This window comes from Pongo abelii, chromosome 8 (assembly GCF_028885655.2).
Source record: "Pongo abelii isolate AG06213 chromosome 8, NHGRI_mPonAbe1-v2.0_pri, whole genome shotgun sequence".
Taxonomy (NCBI): Eukaryota; Metazoa; Chordata; class Mammalia; order Primates; family Hominidae; genus Pongo; species Pongo abelii.
In genome coordinates this window covers 106,438,810-106,454,282 of record NC_071993.2, presented here as the reverse complement: position 1 = coordinate 106,454,282, position 15,473 = coordinate 106,438,810, and the positions used below count along the sequence as shown (strand labels likewise).

The 15,473-nt window shown below is 41.3% G+C and overlaps 1 long non-coding RNA gene across 2 annotated transcripts in view; it reads left to right on the top strand.

Moving 5' to 3' along the window:
* LOC129048337 (uncharacterized) overlaps positions 1–15,473 on the top strand; it is a 68,736-nt gene that overhangs the window by 12,376 nt on the left and 40,887 nt on the right. The window lies entirely within an intron of this gene.

Here is a 15,473-nt window from a genome sequence, read left to right as displayed (position 1 = left end):
CCTCCCCACCAAATACCGCTTACTGTTGCCTCACATACTTCTGCGTAATAGTCCATTGTATGGATGAACCATGATGGATTTAGCCAGTCCATTATTGATGATCCCCTGGGTTATTTTATCTCCACTTTTTCTTTTTGGGGCTTTATTTTCTTTCTTTCTTCTTTTATTTATTTCTGAAAAATAAGACATAAATATTTAGAATTTTTTTTGAGACGGAGTCTCGCCCAGTTGCCCAGGCTGGAGTGCAGTGGCATGATCTCAGCTACTGCAACATCTGCCCTCCTGGTTCAAGCGATTCTCCTGCCTCAGCCTCCCGAGTAGCTGGGATTACAGGTGCCCACCACCACGCCCAGCTAGTTTTCTGTATTTTTAGTAGAGACGGGGTTTCACTATGTTGGCCAGGCTGGTCTCAAACTCCTGACCTCGTGATCCACCTGCCTTGTTCTCCCAAAGTGTTGGGATTACAGGCATGAGCCACCGTGTCCAGCAAACATTTAGAATTTTAATAGTTATTGCCAATTTACTCACTAAAAAGATTATAATAGTTTACATTCTCATCAAATAGGAATGGAAGTGCCTGTTTTTTTCATAGTTTCACCAAGGCAGATTATCCTCAGTCTCTGAAATATTCATCTAATAGGTGTTATTTATTGGATTTTAGATAGCATTTTCCACAATTTAAACAAAAGGCAAATAATTATCAGATAAAAATTACAAAATAGGAAAAGCAAAATGAGATGATTTTTAAAAATCACAATCCCACCCAGCAATAACAAAGTGATAACTTGGCGGGTGTTTACTGCCAGTGCTACAATTTATATTCCTTTTCTTCCTTTTTTTTTGGTACAAGTATGGTAACATACTCTATTTATTTTTTCATAGCTTATTTTAAAAGTTAATAATATATGATGAATATTTTAATATTATTAATTACTTTTGTCTTTAATACATTCAAATTTTTATTATATAAATTTTGAAACATGTAAAAGTAGATAGAACACCATAATGAGCATCCACATGTCCACTACCTAGATTGAAAAATTATTAACATTTTTCCATTTCATTTCATCTATTTCTTTTTCTTTGCTGAGTATTTTAACATACTTTCCAACTACCACGACATTTTATCCTAAATAAACTTGCAGATATTTCTAGATTTTAGTAGACCACTATTCCTCAGTTCTCTTCATAATCTGGTACCATTACAAGTGATTATATACATATATATGTGATTATGTTATATAATATATAATTATGCATATATCTAATAGGTGTAATTTGTTAATTTTTAAAGATAATCTTAGATGTCATTCTAAGATGACATTACATATATAATATACATATTATATGATATATGTATTTTATATGTACATATACATATAATTATAGATATGTATTATACATACACGTAATTATGTGATAGAGTTACAGGGCTGCTCTGAGGCAAACCGGCGGAACCAGGCAGGCTCCTTATCCTTCAATACCAAGCACCCTTGTTCTTTCTCTTAGAGAACCAGCAAAACCATTTACACAAAGTTGCTGGGAACATAACCAAATAATACATATTGAAGAGCTCATAGGTCTTTTAAAATTTCTCTTCAAAGCAACATTAGCTGTGAGGTAGCTTGGCAAGAATTAATATCCTTGTTTTAAATACCAGAAAACAAAGGTTCCATGAAGCTCAGGACTTGCTGAAAGGCCACACACTAAAGAACAGAGCTGGGATTCAAACTTATCTTCTTACTTTAAAACCACGTCCTTCCTCCTAAGAATTTTGCATCTTAAAAGAAGACTGCAGGAGATGATGGTACTTTACACAATATGATGATTTGGTGATGTGGAATTTTGAGCTTTGGAGGAACGTATTTGGGTAAGGAACTACCTTTTCAAAGACTCCAGTCTCCCTGCCTACCCTACCAGGAGTTTGAGATGAGCTGATGAGGATCTGCCTTGGAGAAAGAACTGGTTGGGGAGATTTTGCAAAGAAAGAGCTATGGGATGTAGGGATTTACTGGACATTGGAAAAGAGGAAGAAGCATCAGGGAAGATGCCAAGGTTTGAGCCGGGATGAAAGGAAGAATTCAGGCTTAGAGCTGATTATGGGGAAGGATAGTACACATCCATTTCACATGCTACTTTTGGAAAAACCTCTAGATAGAGGTGTTGAGTAGTCACTTGGAGATGCTGGATTACAGTTCAGAAAAAATATCTATAATAATAGGATAATAGATAATATAATATATCATCTATAATGAGTCCTAACTGTAGAGTTAGGACTGTAATGAGTTAGGACTCATTGAGATAGAGGTGATGGTAGGTAGAGGCCATGGCAGGAGATGACTAGAGACAGAATTGAGAGTAAGATGTGGAGAGGCCAAGGATGAAGTCTTTTTTTCTTTTCTTTTCTTTTTGAGGAGTCTCACTGGGTCGCCCAGGCTGGAGTGCAATGGCGCGATCTTGGCTCACTGTAACCTCCGCCTCCCAGGTTCAAGCAATTCTCATGCCTCAGCCTCCCAAGTAGCTGGGATTACAGGCGCCTGCCACCACACCCAGCTAATTTTTTTTGTATTTTTAGTAGAGACGGGGTTTCACCATGTTGGCCAGGCTGGTCTCGAACTCCTGACCTCAGGTGATCCACCTGCCTGGGCCTCCCAAAGTGCTGGGATTACAGGCATGAGCCACCGCACCCAGTAAGGATGAAGTCTTAACGTAGAGTCATGTTTAGGGTCATCAGAAGAAGGAAGTGACAAATGAAGGAGACAGAGAAGAAGCACTGGAGAGAGAGAATGAGAGGATAGTGTAGTACCACCAAAGTCAGATGAAGAGTCCCACCAAAGAAGGCAGGGCTTGGTCAAAAGACAAAAGGTGGCCTGAGTGAGGCAGGCGGATCACAAGGTCAGGAGTTCGAGACCAGCCTAACCAACATGGTGAAACCCTGTCTCTACTAAAAATACAAAAATTAGCCAGGCGTGGTGGCACACGCCTGTAATCCCAGCTACTCAGGAGGCTGAGGCAGAAGAATCACTTGAACCCGGGAGGCAGAAGTTGCGGTGAGCCGAGATCACACCATTGCCCTCTAGCCTGGGCAACAAGAGCAAAACTCTGCCTCGAAAAAAAAAAAAAGAAAGACCTATGGTTACAGGACATCAAGGAGGATGACAACTGAGAGAAAAGGCCATTGGATGTGATAAGAGCTGAGAGCATGTTTTGCACTGAGTGTTTTTGGGGAAAATCAGGTTGAAGGATTATGAAAGGGGTGCAGTATGGATAAAATAATATATCACTCCATCACCTTATGCGCCTCCACAGGGGTGATCAGCCCCTGACCATGGCAAGGCAGTGGGACATACACTCCTCTCTCTCTGCTGCTCCAAGCCTCAGCTTCCATTCTCTTGCAAGTACATATTGCACCAAATCTGTTGTAGTTCCTTCAAACTTCCTTCTTCTTCCTAAATAAAAACATTGACACAGGTTACAATACTCTTTGCCCTCTACCACACAATTACTTGAATAGCTGCATGATTCAAAATTTCATAAGGAAGGCCCTGGCAATAATGAGAAGGGAATGGAGAGGAGAAGGGAGAATGAGGGAGATTGTGTGTTTGTATGTTTAATTAAGATATACTATGCACATACAGGAAAGTACACAAATCTTAAGTGCACAGCTTGATGAATTTTTGCACAATATATACTGTATAACCAATATCCAGACCCTGATATAGAACATTTCTAGCATTGAGGGCTTCCTCCATGCTCCGCACCGTGACTATGGAGAACTTATCCAACTCCAGAGAGGAGAGTTGGATAAGTTCTCTCCCCATGGGGGAGAGAAGGAAGGGGCAAGTGTTGGGAGCAGCAGAGGAAATAACTTTTTGATATTCACACTCCTAGATAATATCTGTATCAATTGTCCTGTTTTTAATGTTTTGGCTGCTCCTGAGAAGCAGGATAGCATGACGGTAAACAGTGTGGACACTGGGTTGCTGCATGGGTTTGAATCTCAGTTCTACCACTTACTGGCTTTGTGACCATTCATAACTTATACAGCATACCTCAATTTTCTCATCTGTAAAATGAGGCAATAATGATACCTACCTGATAGGATGAGGGAGAGGATTGAATGAGACACTGAGAAAAGTGCCTGGCACGTGGTCGGCATTCAATACATGTTAGCTCTTTTTAAACCATTAATGGGAATGCCAGGTGCACTACCAGAGCCGATGGAGCATATATGTTGTGGGTGGGTCACGTTGACCCTTCAAATCTCATCCTTAGCTATATCTATAATACCACTTATAAGGAACCAGGGTTTTTCACTACACCTCCCTTATCTTACATGGGTACACACTCTTTTCAGGATTCAGTCTCTCCCTGGCATCTCTCATCTAGTGTATCCCTGAGCTCTGCACATGCAGCTGAGGGAGTGGAAATGCCAAGTCTACCTCTGGTGGTGACCTTATCAAGACCTTTCCAACATACTTGCTGGGTCATCGGAAAGGCTTGCTCACTGTGCAGTCCAGCCAGCTTCCAAGGAATTCATCAGTGGGCTGGAATTGGGGTGTGTGTGACCTCGGCTGCTCCCACGGCTTGCCCCTTCCTTCTCCCCACCCTGACTTCACTTCTGGAGTTGGACCAGTTCTTCACAATCGCGGCCAGGGTGACAGCAAGGTGTGATGGATGGACGAGGAGCCACGGAGTGGCAGGGTGCTTGGTCAGAAACTCAAGGCTGTGTTTATGAGAAGGAAGAGGCTGTTTCCTGGAGCAAGCATAATGCAGCTCTAAAAAAGGCAGGGGAAATACATCATGCAAGGGAGCATAACCCTGGGAGGGCCACTGGGAATCAGAGTACCAGAGAAGCCCTGGCAGGTCAAGGTGCCTCTGACAAGGCCTTTTTTATAGGCCATTTGCGTGAGGGTTTGCTGCTGTTCCCTGCAGAGCTGACAGCCACTCAAGGTCTCAGTGGGAGCTTGGAAGCTAATCTTAGCTGTTGCTTTCCAGACCTTCTCCACTGGTCCCGCTGATGCATTTGGAAAAGAAATAACAAACTCTATTGTTTTAAAAAACCGCAAAAAATGACCATTTTGGCTGTTGACTCTTGCATTGCTGCAAATAGATTGGGATCATCAGCTCCTTCCTTTCCCTCCAAACCCAGGGCAAAAGAAAGTTTAACTGGATTCTCCCTGTGGTTAAGAGAGGTACCAAAATTTTCTCCAAAGAGTCTTAACAGCTGTTTATCCCTAAAGCATTCTTGCTCCCCTGATTTCCTTGAAGATCCTACTGTGCTATAAAGGAGCCTCTGGATAAATGAGCACTCTGTGTTAGTTTCTTATGGCTGCTGTAACAAATGGCCACAAACTTAGTAGCTTTATACAACAGAAATTCATCCTCTTACAGTTCTGGAAATGCAAAGTCCAAATTGAGTCTTATGAGGTTAAAATCCAGGTGCCAGTAGGGCTGGTTCCTTCTGGAGGCTCCAGGGGAGAATCCGTTTCTTGCATCTTTCAGCCTCTGGTAGCTGCTGTTATTTCTTGGCTTGCAGCCCCTTCCTCCATCTTCAAAGCCAGTGGCGTAGCATTTTCTACCTCTGAGCCTGCCTCTCTCGGCTTCTGTCATGTGTCTCTTCTGTAGTCTAATCATCCTCTGCCTCCCTCTTACAGGACACTTGGGATTAATTTAGGGCCTACCTGGATGACCCAGAATAATTTCCTCATTTCAAGATCCTGCAAAAACCCCTTTGCCCATGCAAGGAAATATTCACAGGTTCCATAGGGTGAGAAATTGGATTTTTTTGGGGGCTGTGATGTTTTATGTTATGTGTCAACTTGACTGGGCTAAGGGATGCCCAGATAGCTGGGAAAACATTATTTCTGGATGTGTCTGTGAGGGTGTTTCTGGAATTGGTAGACTGAGGAAGGAAGACCCATCCTCACCCATGTGGGGGTGCATCTCCAACCTGTTGAGCACCTGAGTAGAAGAAAAAGGTTGAGGAAAGGGCAAATTTGCTCTCTTTCTGCTTAAACTGAAACATCCATCTTCTCCTGCCCTCAGACATCAGATAATGATGCTCTTGGTTCTCAGGCTTTAGGGCTCAGACCAGCACTTACTCCATCAGCCACTCAATTCTCAGGCCAGATGGCAGATTATGGGACTTAGCCTCCATAGCCACATGGGCCAATTCCTGCAATAAATCTCCTCTCTCCCTCTCTGCTCATATATATATATATATATATATATATAGCTTTTCCAAAAAAGCATCTTAAAAATTGAATCCAATTTGTTTTTTAGTTTAAGCATGTACTTTCAATCTCACCACACTTCTCATACTCTATACAGGCATATTTCCAATTTATTCATTACTTATTCAGCCCCTGAAGGCATTTGAGTTTGCAACCTCTGGGTCAAGGTCTTTTGGGATGTGATAGAGGCTGCCAAATTTTCAGAGTGAAAGCTGTTAAGATAAGGACAACTATGTTTACAGCCATATCCTATTATATAGGAGATATATCTATATCTATGTCTATGTCCATGTCTATGTCTGTATCTATCTATCTCCTCTATTGGTTCTGTTTCTCTGGATAACCTTGATTAATACAGGGGGCATTATTTAGCCTACCATACCCTCAAGTAACTACAGGAATTTATTGAACATTTACTGTTTGTTAAGTACCATGCTAAATGTCTTAATGCAGGTGCCCTTTTAACTCTCCAACCTTGTAAGTAGCCACTGGCCCTAATCTGCAAGCAATAACAGCTAACATTCATATGATTCTAATTATGTGCCAACCTCTCTTCTTGGGCTTTAGATATATTAACTCTTCTAACCCTCACAGCAACCCACAAGGTATATATTATTATCTCCATCTTAGAGGTGGGGAAACTAAAGCATGGACAGGTTAAGTAATCTGCTCCAGATCTTCTAGTAAAAGGCAAAATTGGAATGTAAACCAAAGCACATAATTACTAAACTTTCTGCCAGTCCAGCTTTGTTCTTCTTACTTTATAGCAGAAGAAAATGTACCTGGCTCTTGATTGTCCTTACTCCATTGACACTATGAAAGTGGTACTGTGATCTGAGGGTAACCTAGGAGGTGAGTGGGCCAAATATTAGAGTTTTTCTCACTGCCTGGATGTGTTCCTTTGCATTCAGTAGTGCCCTTATATCCCCTTGGAAACTAAGCATTCTTGGAGGAGTAACATATTGTCATTAATACAGTGGTGTGAATAAGTTTACTGATAAATTTTTTGAGATAGGGTCTTGCTCTGTCATCCAGGCTGGAGTGCAGTGGTGCAATCATGGCTCACTGCAGCTTCAATCTCCCGAGCTCAAGTGATCCTTGCACCTCAGCCTGGATGTAGCTGGGACTGCAGGCACCTGCCACCACAACCAGCTAATCTTTTTATCTTTTTGGAGAGACAGGGTCTCACTATGTCTCGAACTCCTGGGCTCAAGCGATCCTCCCACCTTGGCCTCCCAAACTGGCATGATTACAGATGTGAGCAACCATGTCTGGCCCTGAGAAATTTTTATAATAGAAAGAGGAGCACAAACTTGGAGAGTTAATAAAGAGAAAACTGGCATGCAGCATGCCAGGGTCAAAAAGTGGGTGGAAGTTTGCAGAATAAAGCGAACCAACTTCTGTCCTGGAAGGAAGAGGACATGGGAAGATGAAGAAAGAAGAAAGAAGAAGGAGAAGAAGAAGAAGGAGGAGGAGAAGAAGAAGAAGAAGAAAGAGAGGGAGACAGAGAGACAGAAACATAAAAGCAGGCTTGACCTGACAAATGAAAATTAGAGTGTCAAATTTGCTTCAAGGTGGGCAAGCTGAAAGTGTGGAACAACCAGAAATTGGAGCAGGCATGTTACTGGGAAGCAAGGTGGAGAGAAGAGATGATAAAAAGAACTCACTTCTTTAGACTTTTCATTCCAATAAAACCCCAGTCCATAAACACAATCTGTTAACTCAAGAAGTATTCATTAAATTCCTACTGTGTGCTCAGGGCTTTTCTAAGAGCTGCCACTGGAGAGACTCCCATCATCATAAATATAATCATGATGTAATATAAAACTGGCAACCCAGGGGCCTAATATTAAAAGCAATCTTTTCACCAGCAAATCATTTTTTTATATTATTATTATACTTTAAGTTTTAGGGTACATGTGCACAATGTGCAGATTTGTTACATATGTATACATGTGCCATGTTGGTGTGCTGCACCCATTAACTCGTCATTTAGCATTAGGTATATCTCCTAATGTTATCCCTCCCCCCTCCCCCCACCCTACAGCAGTCCCCGGTGTGTGATGTTCCCCTTCCTGTGTCCATGTGTTCTCACTGTTCAATTCCCATCTATTAGCGAGAACATGCGGTGTTTGGTTTTTTTGTCCTTGTGATAGTTTGCTGAGAATGATGGTTTCCGGTTTCATCCATGTCCCTACAAAGGACATGAACTCATCATTTTTCATGGCTGCATAGTATTCCATGGTGTATATGTGCCACATTTTCTTAATCCAGTCTATCGTTGTTGGACATTTAGGCTGGTTCCAAGTCTTTGCTGTTGTGAATAGTGCCGCTATAAACGTAAGTGCATGTGTCTTTATAGCAGCATGATTTATAATCCTTTGGGTATATACCCAGTAATGGGATGGCTGGGTCAAATGGTATTTCTAGTTCTAGATCCCTGAGGTATTGCCATACTGACTTCCACAGTGGTTGAACTAGTTTACAGTCCCACCAACAGTGTAAAAGTGTTCCTATTTCTCCACATCCTCTCCAGCACCTGTTGTTTCCTGACTTTTTAATGATCGCCATTCTAACTGGTGTGAGATGGTATCTCACTGTGGTTTTGATTTGCATTTCTCTGATGGCCAGTGATGATGAGCATTTTTTCATGTGTTTTTTGGCTGCATAAATGTCTTCTTTTGAGAAGTGTCTGTTCATATCCTTTGCCCACTTGTTGATGGGGTTGTTTGTTTTTTTCTTGTAAATTTGTTTGTGTTCATTGTGATTCCAGATATTAGCCCTTTGTCAGATGAGTAGGTTGCAAAAATTTTCTCCCATTTTGTAGGTTGCCTGTTCACTCTGATGGTAGTTTCTTTTGCTGTGCAGAAGCTCTTGAATTTAATTAGATCCCATTTGTCAATTTTGGCTTTTGTTGTCATTGCTTTTGGTGTTTTAGACATGAAGCCCTTGCCCATGCCTATGTCCTGAATGGTATTGCCTAGGTTTTCTTCTAGGGGGATTTTTATGGTTTTAGGTCTAACATTTAAGTCTTTAATCCATCTTGAATTAGTTTTTGTATAAGGTGTAAGGAAGGGATCCAGTTTCAGCTTTCTACATATGGCTAGCCAGTTTTCCCAACACCATTTATTAAATAGGGAATCGTTTCCCCATTTCTTGTTTTTGTCAGGTTTGTCAAAGATCAGATAGTTATAGATATGTGGCATTATTTCTGAGGTCTGTGTTCTGTTCCATTGGTCTATATCTCTGTTTTGGTACCAGTACCATGCTGTTTTGGTTACTGTAGCCTTGTAGTATAGTTTGAAGTCAGGTAGCGTGATGCCTCCAGCTTTGTTCTTTTGGCTTAGGATTGACTTGGCGATGCGGGCTCTTTTTTGGTTCCATATGAACTTTAAAGTAGTTTTTTCCAATTCTGTGAAGAAAGTCATTGGTAGCTTGATGGGCAAAGCATTTTAAAAATTGAATCAGATTTTTAAGTTTAAGCATGTACTTTCAAGCTCACTACACTTCTCACATTCTATATCAGCATATTCCTATTTATTCATTATTATCCAGTCCCTGAAGGCATTTGAGTTTGCAGCCTTTGGGGTAAGGTCTTTTGGCATGTGATAGAGCTGCCAAACTTTCAGAGTTAAATGTGTTAGGCCAAAGAAAACGATGCTTACAACCATCTTAGTAACACTAGAAGGTCACACACCTGATCTTTCAGTCTCATTTGTCCACTAAGTGTACCCCATTAGAAGACCCGTATGTCATAAATTTTCCTGCCACAAATTATAGGGTCAGATCATTTGCCACTTTGTTCTCCACCCTTGGCTGTCCTGGGAGACTGAAGGTTGTTTCTCTTTCTGAGTACATTGGGAAGTGTTTGTCTCAATGGCTTTTAATGGGTGGGCAAGATTCACATTTAGTCTTCACATGTACATGGGTCATGTGGCTAGGAGGGTAGTTTGGGTCAAGACTCATTGGTGGCTGGCAAGGCCTGAGATACCAACAACATGTCAGATGATTCTGCCAAAAGTGATTGGATGTAGAGCTAGAAGAGAAAGCTTAGATTCATTCATTCATTCAACAAATATTGAATGCTAGCATTTTGCTGGATGCTGGGATCACAGCAGTGAAAGACAAAGTTCCTGTCCTTGTGAAACTTACATCTAATAATGCAGCTATGCAGAAATCACGTATGCAGTCCAATGCCTTTAGCATATAGACAAGGAAATCAGGATCATATGGGGCACACGAATTGCCTAAAGTCATACAGCTTGTACGTGACAAAACAGGGCTGAAAAAAAGGTTTGACGCTGATTGCCTGGCTTTTTCTACTTCTTCCTTCCTTCTTACCTTCACATTTTTCTGAATGGTTTTTATCTGCTTTCATTTTCCACAATGATCCATCCTAAACCATCCTGCTACTGAAGTTGACCTTATTGAGGTCTCCTGAGCTTGATTATCTATTGATTCTTCTATCTTCAAGAATTGAGCATTTTGTCCCTTATTCGTAGAGCAACTTCCCTCCTTTATATTATGTTCTTTTTTTCCCTTTAAGTTATATTCAAAGGCTTTACTACCTTCTGTAGTTATTATATTTCTACAAAGGGGTTAAATCCTTAAATCCTTGTTTAAGAGTGGGTTTATTATTTCTTTTTCTTTGAGACAGAGTCTCACCCAGTCACCCAGGCTGGAGTGCAGAGGCGCGATCTCGGCTCACTGCAACTTCCACCTTCTGGGTTTAAGCGATTCTCCTGCCTCAGCCTCCTGAGTAGCTGAGACTACAGGTGTGCACCACAATACCCAGATAATTTTCGTATTTTTAGCAGAAACAGGGTCTCACCATGTTGGCCAGACTCATCTTGAACTCCTGACCTCAGGTGATCAACCCACCTCGGCCTCCCATAGTGCTGGAATTACAGGCGTGAGCCACCGCACCTGGTCTTAAATGGGTCATTTTTACAGAAGAATACATGCTACATGATTCCATTTACATGAAATTTTTGGAAAGGGAAATTCCAATTATACAAAATTCTAAACATTCTAGAAAAGGGAAATGTATGAGTAGTTGCCTAGTGTCAGAGTTGGGAAATTACTGCAAAGAGCCACAGTGGAACTTTTTGGGGGGACAGAAATATCTTACTCATTCAGTTTGGTGGCGGTTACACGTGTATATACGTATGTGAAACTTGTCGAACTATATGCTTAAGATGGGTATGTTTTATTGTTTGTGGATTATACTTCAATAAAGTTGACTTTTTGAAAAAGAAACCTTTTGAAACAGGTTTGCCTTTCTGCAAAGAAGCAAATAGGATCTGCCAACTACAGAGTTCAGACTTAAAATGCAAAGACTTAACTTCAGAGAGTGAGACTGGAGAGGTGAATCTGCTCAGCTCATTTGGTCTCATTTGCCATGTGCCTGTCATGATGTAGGATTTTGCAGCAAGGAGTGTGATTCCGGTATCTTTATATATAATATAGATACATATTTTTCTGTGTCAGGGGAGGGGTTGGGGTGAGAGGTGAGGAGTGAAGAACAACATGGTCTTTAAATATGAGCCAAATTCTCCACCTAGTACTCAATTTATAGAGCCCTGCTCTTATCCAGGAGAAAAAACTGGCCGTGGATATGCCTTTAGAGAGGCATGTAAGTATGGGCACATCTATTCTACTTTATGGCTGAATTATGGACTTTTCAAGCATAGTTTTTATGATACATGTTTTTCACCGTGTAAGCTCACTTTACAACTTAACTATCCCTCATTTAAAAATCAACTCCACTCTGTTTTCAGCGTGATTGGGGCTAAAGAATAGAACCAAATTCTAGGTCCATCACTGTCTAACTTCCCTCTGGGATATTTGAAGAAGACATTAGGTCTTCTCTGAGCCTCAGTTTTTTTTATCAATGAAATCGGGATATCTGTCCAATATACTTCCCAGGCTGGTTATGAGGATAATGTGAGTAATGAGCCTCCACCCTTATTATTGATCTTCATCTTCAATTTTATTCTCAAGCTCAACCTCATTCTCTATTTTCATCTTCTCCGAATGATCAAAATCAGTCTCAATAAACAGTATTTGATGATAAGGAATTTCTTGTTTCCTGAGTAACCACACCTACTCTCCAGCTTGCCAGCACAATTTCTGACACGCTATTTTTCTTTCGACAGTCGGTAGATAATTGTTTTTATGTATTTCCATTGAATAAGTTTGTGTGTTGTTTTCTCCAGCAATTGGTAAGTCCCCCAGGATAGGAACTGTGGCTGCATTTTAGGCTAAGAAGATATCATAGCTCTATTTGCATTGTGGACAGTTAATATATGTTTGTTCCTGGTGATGACATGTGTACTCTCACATTAGGTACACAAGATTTCTTCACTGATCATTTTCATCTGCTGTTTGTGTTGGATCTAGTTTATCCCTTTTCTTATTTTCATGATACATTATTTACTATTATCACTAGATTTTACTCAGTGTATATTTATCATGCTAGGTAACAGGAATACAAAAAGAACAGACACAAACTCAACTCAGACTTTAAGTCTAGTAGCACCAACTAAGTTTCTCTCTCTCTCTCTTTTTTTTTTTTTTTGACAAGGTCTCACTCTGTTTCAGGCTGGAGTGCAGTGGCTTGATCACGGCTCACCGCATCCTTGACCTCCTGGGTTCAGGTGATTCTCACACCTCAGCATCCTGAGTAGCTGGGAATACAGGTCCATGCCACCTTGCCTGGCTATTTTTTTCTTTCTTTTTTTTTTTGTAGAGACAGTGTCTCCCTATGTTGCCCAGGCTGGTCTCGAACTACTGGGCTCAAGCAATCTCCCTGCCTCAACCACCCAAAGTGCTGGGATTACAGGCATGAGCCACTGTGCCTAGCCTGTTTTTCTCATTTTTAAATACATTTTATTTACTTTGGTTTTGTACTTGTTTTCAAGAAGTAATTCAACTTGAAAGAATAGCCATAATTTTGTGAAAAATTGTTGGTTCCTTCTTACAAGGACCAGGAGAGACAGCAGCTTTTGAGATGTGATTCTTTTCAATGATTCTTTAACCACAATATAGCTGAATTTGCTGTTATATTTGGCATGCTTTGCATTTTTCTAGCATTCAACCAGACTCCTCTATTTCCTTTTAATGAGGAGGAAACTTAGGTTAAATAAAAGTGCACCCCCCACCCCCGAAGTAGTAAGATGCTAAAGAAAGATTAGGAACACTTGTACAGAAAGCAAAAAGGAGAACTTTTCATGATCTTTGCCTTGGAAGGAGATTGATTTGTTATGTTGGATTACCCCAGCCATGGATAATTGCAAGATACCCATGCTTGGGGCATATGACAGGCTAGAGCTGTGGCGTTCTAGCCTGACTGAATCTTAGTGAAGGAGTGTGTAGAGATGCAAGCTGCCCTTTCCTCTCAGTATGCTGATTTAGAGCTGGAGTAGATCAATGTGTGAAGCAAAAGTACACGGTTGCCTGTCCTAGAACCTTCTAGTTAGGAAAATACTTCGCCACATCTTTTAGAAGGCAGTCAACTAGATAAACATCATTTTGTTTCTCAGAGCATAAAGAATAAATTCTAAGCCAGACACAGTGGCACATGCCTGTAGTACCAGCTACTCGAGAGACTGAGGTGGGAGGATTGCTCGAGCCTGGGAGTTCAAATCTAGGCTGGGCAGCATAGAGAGACCCCTATCTCTAAACAAACAAAAAAGCTAAAACAAAAACTGAAACAAACAAAAAGAATAAAATTCAAAGTGTCCCCTCCCTATATATGGGATCTATCAATATAACTGATTACCTTATTATTGCTGTTTCAACTTCCATTGTCCAATGTAGTTTACTATGGTGGTTTCACAGTATAGACCAGAGTAGTAAATACTTTAGAAGAATGGGAGTTTGGGATATATTTTGTGGTACAGAGCAGGTAGGAAGGTGCACATCCTTTGCCTAGTATCTTTATCCTGTTATGTAGCTTTATTTTTTTCTAGATCCTTCATAATCAGGGGCCCCCTTATCTCCCTAAACTTGTTTTCCATATGGTTCCTCAATCAAAACCCCTCTCACAGGTTAGGTCAAGTTTCCTTACTTTCCTCCCTCCCCCACAGGATACAAATCCCTCCCTCAGTTCCCCTTGGGAGGAATGCCTTTTCTGCCTTTCCCAATCCTTTCCTTCCTCCAAGGTCCACTTTAGACCAGCGTCCTCCATCAAGTCCTCCCTGACAGCTCCTGCTCAGCGCCCTCTTCCTTCTCTGACCTCCTAACACACAATGCTGTGTGATAATAATAGCCTCCATTGGCCCAGTGGTTGACAAAGTACTGCCCTCACTTTTGATTTTCACAAGCCCCAGGGGTTGGTAAGGAGAATTTTCTCGTCCCCTCAGAGGGAATGAAAGACCAGCCCAAGGCCATATTGCCAGTAAATGGCAAAACTGGGATGTCAGTCCAGGCCCTTGAAGTCCAAAGCTTTTCTATGACAGTCCTTTGTCTCTAGCTCACACATCTATACCTCAACAGTGCCTAGCTCAGTGTTGTGAAAAATCAGATTCTCCAATAACTATTTGTGGATTGCTGTATTGATCTCAACAATATCACCCTATATGCCACCTACTCCCAACTCAAAGTGGCTGCCTCTATTTGTCACGGGCCATCAGCGTGGATGAGTGAGAGTCTGCAATTCACAAGTAGAAGGTCTACTCTTTCAGTCATCTTCTGTGATGGAAGCGTAGTTGAGGACTGGGGTCTCCAGGGAGGCTATCTGGGAGGGGCATGATCTCCCTGAAGAGACAGTGGGGTGGAATACCTTTAAAGCAAGGCAGAATGAGGACATGATTTCACTTGTTTATGAGGGGCTTTTTAAAACCAAAGAAAAGGAGTTTTTAAAAAACACAGGCAGAGAAAATCTCTCTCCTTTGGCTGAGTGACATTTCATGCCCGTTCATATCGTTATGTCAGTCTTTGAAAAATGAAGAACTAAAGCAGTCTCTTTCTCACTAGACAAAAGGAAGAACTGGGTGTTTCCCCAGGAGGAGACCCAGATGTGATGAGTGAAGCATTAGGATTGAAGCTGAGTCACCCCAGCACTGGAGGTGTGGGGTGGGGTCAGAGCTTTCTCCTGAGCCTTCAAAAACAGCAAAGTGTATAGGGCCATAGCCACACATACTTGTGGCTGCAACCAGTGCTGGTATTGTCAGCATCTGGGGCATGGTTTAGGGAGAATCTCCAGCTGTCTTTATTTCTTTCAAAATGGATCTT